The sequence below is a fragment of the Astatotilapia calliptera genome, chromosome 22 (genome assembly GCF_964374335.1).
Source record: "Astatotilapia calliptera chromosome 22, fAstCal68.1, whole genome shotgun sequence".
NCBI classification, from domain to species: Eukaryota; Metazoa; Chordata; class Actinopteri; order Cichliformes; family Cichlidae; genus Astatotilapia; species Astatotilapia calliptera.
Window position 1 is genome coordinate 356,993 of NC_137442.1, and position 12,365 is coordinate 369,357.

Genomic DNA, 12,365 nt, shown 5'->3' on the forward strand with positions numbered 1-12,365 from the left:
TCACTTTGTGTCAAACTGCAAACGTTACATGCGCGTTTGATTGGCTTACAGGTTTTATCGATTTATGTCGTGTGATTATCGTCCTGTGGGACCTCAGGGTCCTGCGTCGGTGAGCCAGTGTTTTTGGTTTTGTACTTTTTCTTTTGATTTTATTACAAAGTATGACTGTCTGTTTTGGTTCTGTCCTAGTATTTCAGCTTCCTGGTTTGGCAGTACTTCCTGAGTTCTAGTTTTTAGGTTTTGTTATTTGGTCTCCTGGTGTTTATTCTGTGCTCCCTCTTCTCTGTGTTCCCTCTGTCTGTCCATGATGTTATTTTGTCTGCTCATGAGTCTGCGTCTGTTAAGTTCTGTGTCTCGTCTGGATCTCTCTGTCTGTCGTGTACTTCATGTTTTACTTTGTAGGTCTGTGCCTTATGCCTGTGCGTTCAGCTTTGTGCTCTCCCTGGCTCGTCAGCCGTGTCTCCCAGCTGTTTCCTCTTAGCTCCGTCCACCTTTTGTATTTAATGGCTGTGTCCCAATTCAGGGTCTGCAGCCTTACAGGCCGCATTTTAAGGCTGATTACGTCACAGCAATGTGACGAAGGCTGTCCCAATACAAATAATTTTTTTCAGTACATTGTGTTGTGCATTGTGATTGTTGTAGACCATTGTCCATCAACCTAGTACAGTGTCTCCTGTACAGCAGCGGGCCCCAACAGGGCCATGGACCAGTGCCGGTCCGCTGAGTCGGTTTCCCTGTGTCTTTTCCCGTGTCGTGGTCGTGTGTCTTATTTTGAAAGAACTATTCACGCGTTACCATAGCGACCAGAGAGCAGCACATAGGAGGACGTTGTTGGCACATTTCAGGAGGACGCTGCTCATAAAGTTACACAATTACACAGTGAATTCGCGTTTATTATTATATTTACAAAATACCACCGTTTTTGTCTTTGTTTGTATAATTTTATTTTGTCGTATTTATCTGCGACACCTTAAAGGCCGGTCCGTGAAAATATTGTCTGACATTAAACTGGTCCGTGGTGCAAAAAAGGTTACGGACTGCTGCTGTACAGCACAGAATGAGTTTAGCTTGTCGAATTTATATAAATCTGCCCACGAAACGTTCTGCACGGTTTCGTTTTATAATACTGGACTTATGTTTCTACGATGGGTTGAACTTTACGAGAGTTTAAACAAAAGAGAAAAGTGTGAAAATGTTCATGCATATCTGAGGAAACTGTATAAAGCATGTAGTGAGCGCAAGGGCGTAGATTTGGTTTTGGCGTTGGTGGGGACGGATGATTCAACCACCGAACCTGCCCTGTTTCTGTTTTCCCCTCTTTTGTCTTTGCTTCTTTAAAAAAAAGGAGAAATATACTACCCTACATATGCTATTCTACATGCTTTTAAGCCATTTAAGCTGGGATCTTTTATTCTAAACATGAACTACTGTTACAGCTACTGGTGTCCCACACAACAACTCAACGTCCACTATGTTTAGGAGCCAAACACATGCCTGCTCCTCTCGTTAACTGAGATAAACTGCTGGCATATTGGTTTTCCATCTATACTGTCCAGTCTCTCCTGGTGGACCTTAGCCCTGTTTTTACTCTTCTGAGAGCACTGAAGCTTCTTTCATCCTCAGTACCTGTGTTTTATCCTCAGATTACAATTATTATTCTGAGCTTGATGTGCCTCACCTTTGGCCCTGGCTCCTCCCCTCTGACTGCACTAGGACATACTGCCACCTGATAAAATAACACATATAAAAAGTGAGACATGTCACTTAAGATTCTTTGTCAAATATACACTAATGAATCAATTTACATCAGCAGCCTAACAATTGTCATGATAATAAATTCTAGTTAATCTATAGCACCAAATCATCAGTCAGTGACCTGTGACCAATGTTCCCTCTAATGTTTCATGTGTGTGAGCGAACACACAAACTCCCTGAGCATCCCTCGGACCGCTGTGAGCAACAGCAGACGTGTGCACTGTGGTCACGCCAGCATCGAATCCATCCAAGTTACATGTTTATTAAAATAATCAAATCACAGCATTTACATTTCTGTTAGACGACTTTTAATTAACTGCTTCAGCCCACTGACAATGAAAATGTAAAAAAATCTTGTTCATGACCTGCAGCATGTTAACACTATTGGAAGGAAAAATAACTTCAACTCCAATTTTGAAAACACAACTTTCTTTATTTTTAATAAAGCTCTGACTGTATGATGAGTCTGTGGTCTGGGAGAGAGTCTGTAACTCTGTCTGCAAATACAGTAAATAATGACCAATGTTGGGTAATTAATTATATAGTTACTTCTTCAGAAAAGTAACTGAGTTTTTGCAGCTGTTTACCTAAAAATGCAGCCAAGGTGTTTTTAAATAAACATTTCAAACTATTTACAGAACAATCAGCTGTTCTGCATCAAATCTGATGCCACACAAATTATTTGTGTCACTCCAAAAAATAATTTCTGTCCACTATGAGATGAAGGAGAACAGCAGCCTGATACCTGCAGGCCTGACAGCAGCAGCAGTGACACATCTGCTGTTGTGTGTATTGCATGTATGTAAATACCAAAAATAACTCCTTGTAGCATTTTTGAGGGTTTTTTTCTTTTCTTTTTAAAAAAAGAATCGGCGTCGGTGGCGTCGGCCACTTGCCCCTCCCTTTCTTCCCTCCCCATCTTCAGCTGCCTCCCTATTCCCGCTCTACCACACACACCCACACACGCAGGGCTTGGGGCGCAGGTATGTCACCAGGGTGCAGGGGAGGCACTCCCCCTCTGTCCCCTTCTGGCCGCCTGTGCCTCAATTTTATTCTGCAACCTAGACATCCACATTACTCACACTCTCACCTAACACATACATATAGGGCCTTGGGGGTGGGCACGTTTTACAGCATCCAGTGGATGGTCGGTGTATTCCAACCCACCTCTGGCGCTGGTGCCCTGCCCTCAATTTTAAATGCATTTAGACACTGAGGGTTTTCGGGAAGAGTCGCGCTGCTCTCTGAGAGGAATAGTGCACAGCAAAATCTCCAGTGTTAAATTAACACTGGAGAGTGTCTATATGGGTCCACACCTCTGAGTGTTAAATTAACACTTTTGACAGTGTTATATGTTTAAAAGTAACCTAGTCAGTTTTGAAGATAAACAATGGCTAACACCGAGCAGTGCTGGTTTTCTAACACTGGAAAATAACTCAAAATGTTAGAAATAACCAGGCACGGTTCCCCCCCTTTGGTGGTCCTCCTCGGGTCCTTGTACTCTGGGGCCTCTGGATGTCTGGGGCCTGGATCTCCTCCATACCTGCTTCATACCCTGGAGGACGGGGCTGTGGCCCCCCCACTCCCTCTAGCAGATCGTTACATGGAGAAACCTTTGGAATGCTGATCCACACAGGTATGCACACAGGTGTACACACGGGTATTCACAGACGCGGACTACAGCTTTCTTGGCTGCTGCCTCAAAGCACATTGTGCGCTGTCTATCTTGCGTGCTGCACAATATCGTTTATTATTTAGTATCTACTGATATCTACTGCTAGCTAGTTTATTGTGATGGTGCTGTTCTTTTTATTATGTTGCTCTTTGTTGTTTGCTTTCTCCTGTTTTTTTTCTCCATACAGGTGATCCAGGTGTTTTGTTTGTTTTTCTTTCTTTCTTCCCCCCTTTCTCACCGTCTCTTCTCCCCTTTGGTTTTCTTTCTCTCCCTCTCTTTCTTTCATTCTTTCTCCCTGTCCTATCCCCCAGTCATGTCTGTCCCGTTTGTAGCAACTGAAAATAAAATAAATTCATAATTATAATAAAGGTCAATCAAATGGACCAATATGGCAAGGCCATGATGATCCACTTGGTAAAATAAATCCGCTTGGCATCTTTCTTGGCCTTAAGACAACAATTCTGATGGTAAAGATCCAAACGGGACACAAAAAAAAAATCGGGTTAATTTGATTGGCTGTGCTACAGCTCACGCACACATACGTACGGAGTGTGGTTTGAATTAATGATGCACACTTTCTATATAATATGTGTGTTAAATTTTATATTTGGGGTGAAATATCAAGTCTTTTCAAGTAAACCGGTTCAAGTCCAATTCAAGTCCCAAGTCATTGGTGTAAAAGTCCAAGTCAAGTCACAAGTCTTAGAACATTTTTTCAAGTCAAGTCTAAAGTCATAAAATGAATGACTCGAGTCACATGACTTGGACTCGAGTCTGACTCGAGTCCAAGTCATGTGACTCGAGTCACATGACTTGGACTCGAGTAACATGACTTGGACTCGAGTCCGAGTCATGTGACTCGAGTCCACACCTCTGCTAATGGCTACCAAAGATTTTTAAAGTTAAGGAAAAGTATTTCTGTAAATGTAGGTTTCAGTCGGACACACAGATCCGTTTGTGTCATCACATCCTGATTTTGAAAGTAAGCTGATAAATGAATGGCATGCTGCCTTCAGAATACCTGATCTGTAACTCACGCACCATCCTTGGATGTCATCGCAGCTTTTCAGTTTTCCTTCCACCACACCTGCCAGAAAGAAGAACATCAGCGTCGGCGATCGCAGGTCAAGTATCCGTGTGTCCCTGCGTGTTAGTCACAGTGTCCTGGCATATTGTGTGGGCAGGTTGTCTCTTAAAAGTCTAACAGGGACAAAGTCTGTTCATTAGCTGTGGTGCATTTATCTAAAGCAGCAGCGCTACTGCACAGGGAGAAATCCACTAAACTACATTTAAACGTGTATTACTCGTACAGCTGCTCTTGTTCTGTATTTCTTCATATATTCTTCATATATTTCTATATTGTGTATTTTGTTCTACAGTTGTTTTATTTTTAACTTTAATTTTGATATTTTATTTTATTCTTTCCTCGTTAAATTGACCCTTTATTTTAATTTTGGTGGCGTGGTGGTGGTTCGCACTGTTCCCTCAGGTTCCACTCAGCCACTGAGCTGCCAAACTTAACAAAAGCAGGAACGCTATGCTTGATGCAGAATTTTCTTCATGTTTCTTTCCAGGTTAAACCACAATCGACAGCCACAGCATACACGTGGTGTGTGTGTGGTTTTCTGCCTCTTATAACCCCAGTGATTGTCCTGTGGTTTGAAATCTCGTGTGATCTTGTGAATTTCGTGAGTGCAGGCAACTAACTGCTCTTCCTAGACTGTATCAGGTCATCTGAAGAAGAACAAACTAAGTGGTTGAATCTCATCCATCATGATTTAATTGGATTCACCATAGAAACATGAAACTATTTTGCTCAAGTTAGACTTTTGTAATGTAACAACCACCCTATTTCCTTTTTTTTGAGTGTACCTGTCTCTTCTGGGTTATGCCCCCCAGGACTGGATGTATTGGAAGTTGTTGTAAATCTGTTTTTGTTGAACGTTATGTAATATGAACACAACATGTACTACACACATAAGTTACATTTGTTCATTCAACAAGATTATCATTGGACAAACAAATATTTTACTAGTTCATGTAACAAGACTGACGTTTGATGTGCCAAAGTGTTTAAACAATATAACCTGAATTTAAATGAATTTAATTAGACTAACTTGGTACAAACATGTTGATTGAATAATTACATACAATTCATTCATTCCTGATGGAAGCTGTTTAAAGCTCCGTAATAAAAGCGCCCTGCAGGGCGAGCGGCTTCTCTGGTTCAGAGTAACGTGCTGTTTGTTTGCTGAGTGCAAACACTGAGAGGACAGAAGATGTTTGTACTCTTGTATAAATATACAAGTATGTGATAACAGCTTCAAGTGTGCAGATCTTTAACATCTATCCAAGAACCCCCCCGGTGCCATTGAGACGAGCAGCAGGGTGACTGTAGCAGTTTAGTGGTTGACATGCAGGCTGAAGGGTCACGTACCAGCAGCTTGGACAGACGTGTTCAGGAAACTGGACTTTCATTATTAGTTATTCTGACTCAGAATAAAGCAACACCCCCTCCCCTCCATTTAAATTTCTTATTCAGCCTGAATTAATCCTAATTAAAGCTTTAAATCCTCATGTGATAACACAGCAGCAGAAACAAGAGCAATTTTCCTCCAGTAAATAATCAGTGAGAGCATGCACAGTGTGACAGGAAGGAGCAATTCCATCATTATTATCAGCGAGGAAAGGCTGAATGTGTGACTGTGGCTCCCCCGCTGTGCTGATGGCAAATTAAAGTGCATTTAATGGAATAATTAAAGCGTAATCATACCCTCAAACCCCCCCTCCCGACCAAGGGGTAATGTCCTCTGCCATGACCTCACCGCAGGAAGCTTCGACCTTCCTGCTGAGCTGGAGCTGCATGTTGCCCTCATGCCTGGGCGAGCTTCTTCCCACAGTCCAAAAGGTGGGGGTCATGGTCACAGCGGTTACCATAGTGACATAGTAGGTGTTTGTGATGGATGTAATTGATGTGCATGAAAGTGATGAAGATGATAAGAACAGATTGCTTCCTCTGACTGCTTGTTGTGATGTTCGGATGTTAACCCGGCGGCCTCACAGAGTTCCTCACACCCACGTATGGTCCTGGACTGTGGACCAGTCGACCCCGAGATGCTGCTGAAGCCTTCTGTGAGACACACACGCTGGATTACTGTAGTGTCTTGACCTGACAATGTAAAGCCCCAGAGTGAGTTGAGTGGACCAGTCGCTCCCAAAGAGCAAGAAGAGCAGAGTCTCACATGATCATGATGCTGCTCGGTCCCTGAACCATCCCCACATGCCTGCATCAGCTGCAGAAGACCTGTCCAACAAGGTTGAGGAAGGAACGTGAGTTTGACACCTGATTCTATACCAGGTACATATAAGTTAGGTTTTGGATTGAGTGGTGTGTTTATGAAATGGTGCGGGTCTCGAGAGCCGCACATTTATCAGCAGTAGGCTTGGGGCTTTGTTGGTACTTACAGCTAGTGCTGCAGTGTCACTGGATGTGTGTAGACATACATGGTAGTAGACGTAGTATCAAATTCAAATTCAAATTCAAATTTTATTTGTCACGTACACAGTCATACACAGTACGATATGTAGTGAAATGCTTGGACAACTGCTCGTGACCTAAAGAAAACAAAAAAGGAAAAGGCTATGAATAAGATAGGAAATAAATATGAAAAATTAAAAAGGGTAAATTTAACTAGGAAGGAATAAAATATAAATTAAGGTTAAAAATGAAATAACTGTACAACACAAATTAGAATGAAGGGTAAATTTAACCGGGAAAGAATAAGATAAAATATATGAATTAAAGTTGAAAATAAAATAACTGTACAACAAAATACACAATATAGAACTATATAAGAATGTATGAAGAATTATAAATAAATATATACACAATAACAGCAGCTGTACAAGTATTAACTGGAAATGAAGAATATAGTGACCAGTGTTGTGCAATCCACATTATGTCTTGTGCAGTGCAAATATGCTTAAAGTGATTTAAGTGATGAAGTGAAACAATGTCCAGTGTGTGTAAAAACTGTATGTGTGGGTCAGTACTGTGTGGTGGTGTGATTGAGAGACCGTATCGCCTGCGGGAAGAAGCTCCTCCTCAGTCTCTCTGTGTTGGTCTTCAGGGAGCGGAATCGCTTTCCTGACCTCAGCAGAGAGAACAGTCTGTTGTTGGGATGGCTGAGGTCCTTCACCATCTTCCTGGCCTTGGTCCGGCACCGCCTGCTGTAGATTGAGTGCAGGTCAGGGAGCTCGGAGCGGATGGTGCGCTCAGCTGACCGCACAACCCTCTGTAGAGCTCGTCTGTCCTGCATGGTGCTGTTCCCGAACCAGGTTAAGATGTTTCCCGTCAGGATGCTCTCTATGGTGCACGAGTAAAAGTTCCTGAGCACCTTGGAGGGCAGTTGGAAGTCTCTCAACCGTCTGAGGTGGTAGAGACGCTGTCGGGCCTTTTTCACCACGGTGTTGATTAGGGATGGGTACCGGTGTCCGGTGCCATAATGGCACCGGTTCTGACATAAACGGTAGTAACCAGACCGAAAAGCAGCGCACATTTCGGTGCTTTTTTTTCCTGAGCTGTGATACACTTCTAGCCAATCATTTTACGTTTCCGAGGATAGTAGGCGGGTCCAGGTACGTACGTTCTTTTAGAGCAGAGCTACAGGTTTAAAATGCCCAAGGTGAAGCGGTCAAAGTCTGGCTGTACTTCACAGCAAAAGATGCAAACTCAGCAGCAACAAGTGCTTTAAGCTGATACTGTGATACTGTCAAAGGAGGTAACACCTCGAATCCGATGAAACACCTGGCGACGCATAGCGTTTTTTTTAAAAGCCCAGAAATGCGCCGTATTTGATAGCTTGCTGCGAGACCTCACACCGTGCACGTCGGGTGGGTTGCCAGTTATCGGACCCGGAGCAACATCCCCCAAGAACCCGAAGAGGAGAGTCCTGGCCCCTAGCCCTGCCAGTGTAGCAGAAATGATGAGGATGATGATGCAGCAGCAGCCGTTCTTCTCTGCGTGAGTAGCTTCATGTTCGTGTGTAATTTACATTGAGTAGGCTAACCACGTTATTACATTTATGCATGTAAGGTGAACTAGCAAACATCATCATAGCTACATGCGGCTGTCTTCTTGTTTGATGGCAGATACTCCCTTCACCCTGGCCAAAAATGCTAAAATGACCAAAGAAAAAGTGGAAAACAGTTAAACATGAGAGGTTTTTGGACAAAGTTTGTGTTTTTCCCATTGATTAAGCACTGCTTCCAGCCAAGAGTGATACCATATATGCCCCATAGCTGCAGAAAAGGCTAACATTGTTATCTTTTTACAAAAAACAGCTAAACATGAGAGGTTTTTGGACAAAGTTTGTGTTCTCCATTCTTTAAGCACCGGTTCGAGCACCGTTTAAGCACCGGCACCGTTTCAAAAGTACCGATTTGGCACCGGTATCGGATAAAACCTAAACGATACCCATCCCTAGTGTTGATGTGACAGGACCATGACAGGTATCCTCCACATACACCTGTGTACTACAGCATCTCACTTTGGAGGAGTGGTGAGGATGTTGTTCGACACATCAGCTCTGTCTAGTCTAGGATCACCAGGATGTCTGGGACATGTAGATGCATTGAGAGCTCAGTGCAGTCGCAAGAACAGAGTAGGGACCAGCGTGTTATTAAGTAACGCGTTACAGTAACTACGTTATTATTGTGGTAACGAGCACGGTAACTAGTTATTATGCCAAAACCAGGAACGCGTTACTCGTTACTGGGATTTAGATAAGCTCGTTACTCGTTACTGGGATTTAGATAGGCTCCTTACTCGTTACTTCGTGTGGTGGCATCGCAGAGCTTCCACAGATTCAGTAACATTAGCAAGTGGTGGAGGCCAGCAGGTGGATGAAGGAAGGGGAGGCAGGAGGAGCAGAGACCCGAGGCGGCCGCCGGTCCAAGTATCAGGTGAACTGAACTTCAGGTAAGAAGTTATGACCTGCAGTCCATCTGGGTCAGATATGAACCAAGTTTAGGTGGAGTTTATTTTCGTTGTGCTGACTTTTTTCATACTGTGTACTAGCTAGCATGACGGAGTTTCTATACTGCTGGGTGGGTGCTATGATGTTACTGATGTTGAACTTTATTTTTGTTCATTTTGTTCTTTCACTGAGCGGCAGGAGAAACGGCCCTGAAATGCCACAGCGAGACCTCCTCCACAACCAGATCCCCGAGGCTAGCTGATGAAGGAATAGCTGTTCGGGGACAGTTCAATGAGGGACGACTAGTCCAAGTCCCGCTGCCAGGTCTCAGGCAGAAATAAGAAGTCCAGTTTTTTAGAAGATATAAAATCGTTAAGCACGAATGATTTATTAGTCAATGAGCGGGCATTAAAAAGCGCCATGTTCAGCGGGGTGGAAGCATCATTTTTAGCAGAGGCTCGAGTCAAAGGACGTAAATACTCGGGGTTTGAGCCTTCACGCTCGTAGATTCCACTCACCGAGGGGATGAAAAGCCAGTCAGCAGGAGAGTCTGGATGAACCGTCCTGAGGCAGCACGGTCTCAGAGAGCCGGGCCCTGCGTATCCAAGCAGGGACGTGGAAAACAAATTCCCCTCCACGGAGCTGTTCTGAGCAAATATAACAAAGCACGCTCGACATCGCTTTCCAGTCCGCCGCCAGAAAAGCCTAAGCTTCACCTGGATGTCAATGGCAGTCAGGAACCAGTTGATCAAATCCATAATTCCTCTTTTAGGTTTTAGAGAACAGACTGTGAGATTCTTCCAGGGTAGAGGGAGAGAAGTAGACAAGACTAGACAGAGGCTACGTCCACACTGATGCGTTTTCGTTTGAACGCGCATCGTTTTCTCTCCGTTTTGGCCTCCCGTCCACACTGAGACGGTGTTTTTCCCAAGGAAAATGCAGTGATTTGAAAACGCTCTCGAAAACGCATACATTTCAAAACGGAGCTGCCCCGTCACAGTGTGGACACTCGAAAACGCAGACTTTCTAAAACGATGACGCATTTTAGTCATGTGATGCAGTCATGTGACCAATTAAACAAAGACAGCGGAGGGCGTTATACAGCAGCTGTTTTGTTTGCTCAATTTTGAGAGCCCTGAAAAAGATTAACATCAGTTTGTACATGCTCCATGCTCCTTTTGTGCAGGACTGGAACGTAAGCGTTTTCAGCTGTTTCAATGTGGATGCACAACTCCGTGAGAACAACTGAAAACACTAGCGTGGACACAGAGCGTTTTCAGATGAAAACACAGCTTTCAAATCTATCCGGGCTGGTGTGGATGGAGCCAAAGACATGAGAAAGCCAAGCAGGAAAGATAAGGGAAGGGAGAGGGAGAAAGTGCGACCGCCCTCGTCAAGAGCCAGAGACGAAGTTGAGGTGGTTCAGGCATCTCATAAGGATGCATCCTGGGTGAGGTGTTCCGGGCATGTCCTACCGGGAGGAGGCCCCGGGGCAGACCCAGGACACGCTGGAGAGATTATATCTGGGCCTGGGAACGCCTTGGTGTTCCCCCGGATAAGCTGGAGGAGATGGCTGGGGAGAGGGAGGTCTGGGCTTCTCTGCTTGGGCTGCTGCCCCCACGAGGCGGCCCCGGATCAGAAGAAGATGCATGGATGGATGATAAAAGGAAAAGGATAATCTTGTCACAAAATCCCAACACAAAGATGTCTCAGTAGCTCTCTGTGGAGATCACACAGTGTCAACCGCTGATGACGAGATGCTGGGAGGAAGATGAGTGGTGCAGCTGGAAACCTGTGGTTTTAACTAGCGCCTATACACAGACACACACTGAATGTCACTGTTCACTGTGTGTGAATTTGTGGTCAGAAACCGCTGGCATCCTCTCGACTATTTTCAGGACTGGTTGTCATGGGAACAGGATTGATATAAAAGTCACCAGGTTGTGGTGATTTTGCATGTGTGCGTGCGTGTGGACGGCAAACACACACTCCTACATTATGGGCCTGATGTCATCTCACTGCTTCAACACGATGGCGGTGCGGCGGGCAGACGATGACATCACAGAGGTCGTGTCAGAGAGAAGGAGGAATTCAGCGCGTTTGTTTCTTTATCAGTGGATACTGGGTGTAGTTCACTGGTTTGTTGGGCACGCTGTAGCGTGCTGTACTCTGTCATCCACCCGTCGACCATCTGTCAGCCTCCATGCATGATGACTCACACACACACATGCAGATTATGGAAATACAGGCTAATATTAGCTCTCCATATGAGCGTCCACAGGGCGATGATGAAGCAGCATCTTCTTCCTCCAGTCGCTCTGTTTGTCCTGCAGGTTTTAAACTGAGACGTGTCAGTGAAACCCAAGCAGTCGGTGAGGAGGCATCACAAACACAAAACATCTGAACAACGCGTCACGTTTGTGTTCTGAAAACACACGAAGCCGTCTCCATTGATTATCGAATGAGTCTGTGTGGCGCTCTTTACTTTGACAGTTATAAAGAAGGAAACGATCGACCGTGTCGACACAGCGAGTGAAAGCTGAAGAACTGAACAGGAGCTCATCATTAAAGCGCCGCCAGCTGCTAACAGCAACACCAACAACCGATCCGGTGCAGTGTTAGTTTAATATTAATCTGCTGTCCTCAATTGGGTTTTTATTTATTTATGGCCACATGTCAAAGTCCACCCTTCATTTTAATCAGGAACACCTTTCATCTCATTTATATCTGCAGACGCTGTGGGTATAATGGGAACGTGTGGTTGCTTTTAGGGAACATGTTGAATAGTTTCACTGCTGCTGATGATGAAGGGAGCTCGTCTGTAGGAGGACGGTTCTCCCTCTGACTTTGTGACGTGCTTCATTTGAAGGTAGCACGATGTTTATGCTTTTTAACTCCAAGAGGCTCCTTCAGTCTTAAAAGCTCATGGGGACCTATGTCCACAGTAAACCACCATC